This window comes from Scardinius erythrophthalmus (genome assembly GCF_964197995.2).
Source record: "Scardinius erythrophthalmus genome assembly, chromosome: 24".
Lineage (NCBI taxonomy): Eukaryota > Metazoa > Chordata > Actinopteri > Cypriniformes > Leuciscidae > Scardinius > Scardinius erythrophthalmus.
Window position 1 is genome coordinate 5,968,449 of NC_138244.1, and position 5,106 is coordinate 5,973,554.

Genomic DNA, 5,106 nt, shown 5'->3' on the forward strand with positions numbered 1-5,106 from the left:
TTACGTTTTATTGTAAAACGTACTCCAATGCAACTTTGAAAAATCATATTTTACAGTGTGTGTAAAATCCATCAGTTATGAAACGAGTTCAATTCAATTAGCAGCTCTACAGAAGACAATCATAGGGAATGTTGTGGTAAAGTTCTCTCAAAGTTATGAACAAACGTTCTTTTAGTAATGTTAATAAAACATCTGTTTGAAAATATCTGACCTTTAATAATGTTTTCAAAAAGTTAGCACAGAAACATTATTTACACATTGCTCATGGAATGTTTTTACTCGAAACGTTTAACTGGACGTTCGTCTAACGTTGTTTCAGAGAACATTCCAAAGTAACATCCCGAAATTTTTTAAAGAATGATGAAATGGAATGTTCGCATAACCCTTTAAAACTTTGAATAAACTGGACGTTTTGAACGTTCAGAAAGCGTTCAGCAATTACATTTTCATAACTTTATTAGGAACAGATCATTTTTGTTAGCTGGGATAGTGTCATTATTCAGCTCAAGTCAGTTTGGTTCAATAAATTCGTCAATCGTCAGCTGTGCAGCAGCTCTGCAGAAGACAATAGTGTCTTATTCAGCTCAGTTCAGTTGAAGTATTGTCCTCATCCGATTTGATCTCATGCTCAGGGCAGCATTACGACTCCTACACTCCTACACTCCTGTAAACAGTAATGTAATACGTTAAATCGGTTTCTTCTCTCATTTGCCTTTACCTTCTGTCCGTTTTCCTTTCTATTGGATTTTTTTGATGGTTGGGATCTTTGCCTGTGGTAGTTAGAGGTCACTATCTCCATACAACTCAAATTTCCAGTAAGCAACCACATAGCAAAAACCCAAAACACATTAGCAACTGCAAAGCGACGCCCGTGTGGTTTAATATATCAGCGTTTGCTGTGCATGTTAGAATGGTGCTTTGAAACTGTAAGCGCAGAGGACGCCGTGTGTGTGTTTGGACGTTTTAGGTGTGTCTCTTGCTGTCCATGTGTAACAGATGGCGATCCCTGAATAGTGTCCAGATGGGACACCGTATCCGATTGGCATGGCAGCATCACGACAGGTGACACTTGGAGCTGCAGAGGGGTTGTGTGTGAGACAGGATTGGTCATGATGGTTACAGTTTATTCGGACTGTTCCTGTTTGCTTGACACAAGACTGTATTTGCAACCTAGAGTACACTGGAAAAAAATATTTGTTGAATTTAATAATTTTTTTTATCGTAAGTGGTCGCACACAATTGATTTTAGCTACATTTAAACAAATGCATTAAGTTGAACTAAAATCAATTGTGTGCGACCACTTACGATAAAAAAATTGATTAAATTCAACGAATCATTTTTTTTCAGTGTATTTTACCTCTGTGATTGAACTTATGAGGGAAATGGGATATTCAACTGTTGGCTAGGACTTGATTTTATCCATCAGGAATGGGTGGAAAGTTTCTCTATACTGTAGGTGGTTGAAACATAAAAGGGCTTGCTGAGGTAAAAAAAAAAAAAGTTTAATTATCTTATTTTCAATTGCATTACATTTATCAAAAGTGACAGTAAATATATTTAATGTTATAAAAGACTTCTATTTCAAACAAATGCTGTTCTTTTGAACTTTCTATTCATTAAAGAATCCTGACATCATGTATTGCATTGCAGTTTCCACAAAAATATTAAGCAGCACAATCGGAAATATGTAGAAATGTTTCTAGAGCATCAAATCTTCATATTAGAGTGATTTCTGAAGGATCATGTGACACTGAAGACTGGAGTAATGATGCTGAACATTCAGCTTTGATCACAGGAATAAATTCATTTTTTACAAATATATTCAAATAGAAAACAGTTTTTTTTTTTTTTTTATATTTTACTGTTTTACTGTATTTTTGATCAAATAAATGCAGCCTTAGTGAGCAGAAGATACTTTTTTTTTTTTTACTTAAACTGAATGGTAGAGTATATAAAACAAATTAGTGTTGTTTTGTTAAAGGGATAGTTCATAAAAAGAGACAATATCTTCATCATGTCGTTCCAAAGCTATTTGGCTTTTTGAAATATGATATTTTGAAATATGTCTCTGTTTGTTTTGTTCATACAGTTAAAAATCAAACAGAGAAAGACAGTTGTGTATATTGTGAAAGGGAGACAGGTGAGAGACACGCAGAGGTGAGAGACGCTGAGTGACAGAGAGGTGAGACAGATAGCGTTACTAGACCTCCAGCAGTCACCTTAGGACATCGGTTTGCCTGACGGGGTGTGTGTGTGTGTGTGTGTGTGTGTGTGTGTGTGTGTGTGTGTGTGTGTGTGTGTGAGCACAAATATGTTTGTGTTTGAGGAGGGTCAAAGGTTTCCAGCGTAGAGATTTTAAACTGAAGGCCATCTTTTCATCCTGTTTAAACTGAAGTTTATATGTTGTAAAGTGCCGAAGTGTAAATACTGTCAGGAGAAGAAATGTGACATACCTGAAGTCTACAAGAAATAACTTTATTACCCAGCGCAAAAGGAAAATACTGCTCAAAAGTTGTTCTTTCATAGTTAAGGAGTTTCAAGTAACTTTTTTCTTAGATGTTTCTCCTGAAATTCCTTAACCAAAATAATAATAGTGACAAAAGTTAAAAAAATAAAAAGTTTGCGCAGTTAAAGCACCAAGAACAAAAACTATGAAAATAACTATAACTGTATTAATGTCAGTGGATGATATCGTTCAGTTTATTATATGCAGTTTTGTCGCATGTCACTTTAAATGCTCGAGCTCTCAAAAGCAGGATGGATTCTGATTGGCTGTCAATGTTTTTATCATTCATCAGCTGAAAAAAATCGCTTTGAAAGTAAGTCCAACGATATCATTCCTCAGTGCCGTTATCGTTATAGTTGTGGTGTGAACTTTGCTATTCTTTCATATTTAGAACGATTTTCGTCGTTATAGGTATCGTTCTTAGTGTGAACAGGACTTAAACGCACATTGCTATAAAATGAATGTAGATAGCAGCAGATCTCCAATTTTTATGGCAGGCTTTGGTATCTGAGCACAGTTTGAGACACTTCTGAGACCTTAACTTAATCTTTTTCTCAGGTGTAAAATTTAGCCGAAAGCCTAACCTCCATTTAAGTTTAGTCTAGGAGATACAGGCATGATATTAAAGAGATCAACATTGGTGTTTTTCTTTGGTGGCGCTCCAGTTTCCAGAAAAGCCGATCGACGAGGTTCATCTCAGGTAAACTGCAGGTGTGAGTTTAATTGCGAGTGTTAAATTAGCACAATTATCGCGGACCCAGAATCCCTCTCGGCTGCGAGAGGCTGGAGTCGGTCCCGTGCAGCGTTTAGATCTCGCTGGTTGTGAGCTGTCGACATGCTGTGAAGCGTTTGGAGTAAATGTCAGACATGAATAACACATGCACGCAGCTCGACTTACACAAAGATGCAAACCGTCGACTCTCTCCATCCAACAGGAAGAGAGGAAAGAGTGTGAAGAAGACTTCCTGGAGAGATGGAGAGAGAGATAGACGGAGGAGGGGCTGTGAGAGAATGTACCTCAGATATGTGATCCCGTGAAGCAGCTGATAAGAACATGTGCTCATTTAGAGGTAATGATTAGCTCTGGTCATTTAACCCCAGAGACTCGCGCAGGGCGATGACCCTCTCTCACACTATCTCTCAATTCAGTTTCAGTGTAATGTGCTTTATTGGCACGCCAAAATTTGTGTTCGTTTTGCTTGGCTGTGTAATTTCGGTGCAAAAAAAGTGAACATCAAATCAAATATTATTTTATATGATATAGTGTACTGTTTTTTTCCCAGCAGGGACGCATTAAGCGGATCAAAAGTGTCAGGAAAAAACATTTATAATATTATATATGATTTCCATCTCAAATAAATGCTGTTCTTTTGAACTTTTTATTCATCAAACAATCCTGAAAGAAAATCACGGTTTCCACTGTTTTCAACATTCATAATCATCAGAAATGTTTCTTGAGCAGCAAATCCGCATATTAGAGTGATTTCTGAATGATCATGTGACACTGAAGACTTGATTATTCTTAATTTAAAGAATAATATAAAATCAAATAAAAAAAAGTATAATAATAGCTATTATAATTAAGTAATTAAGAAAAATATTAGTCAGAAAAGGTCTAAATGTGCCAATAATGGTAACATAAACAATGTTGGCATTCCACTATTTTCCCCCATACAGTGATTCAGCGATTCATTCATATTTCCAATATCACATTTGATCGGCTTATCTGAATGAATCAGCCAGTGAGAGAGACAAACCCTCAAAAACATTCAGTCACCGTGACATCATGTCCATACCGGTGTTTCTGTAACTATTTTAAACACACCATAACTTTGTTATCATTATTCTTACAGCGAACTACAACTCTATAACTAGAACACTATAAACATAGTCCTGAACCAAAACATCTTTTCAAGAGAGAATCGCACCTTTGATTATGCGCTTTAACCTTGAACTAAACTTAATATGTCTGTTAAATGCCTTTTAAACCCTAACTGAGTCATTTACTGTAGTGTTCAAGTGTTGCCTAAGACCCCGATGTTATCATGTTTGTCCTCTAGATGTCAGAAGAGATCTCAAGAATGTCTCAAACTGTGCAAAAGATACTGACGTTTGCAATAAAAGAGCAACATATGGGCACTGAAATTTGGGTACGACTTGATCCGTTCTAAAGCAAACGTGAAGTCGAGTGTTTCGTGCAACATGCAGCACTGAACTGATTTATAGGACCGCTGTAAAACAAACAGCGATATGATATTGAAGTCATTGAGAGTGGGGAGGAAGGGTTTACATGTATTACATGGCCTGACCTTTGACCTCGCATAAAAGAGGCGGGTGAAACACGATTCCAGTCTGTCAGAACATTTCCTGTCAGTAAGTCCATCAGTTCGAGCATTACAGCTGGAGTTTTTAACACAATGGAGATGTTTAATGCAGATTTGTAGACAGAAAGTTGAATTTGAATTCACTGGTTTGAAAGGTAAGAGTGAGACTTTTTTATTCCTGTATCTCATATGATTTTGTCTCATAAACAAGCATTGTATCGCTAACTGTATTGATGCGTTTCACAATTATAATGCAAATGCTGGTGTTTCATCAG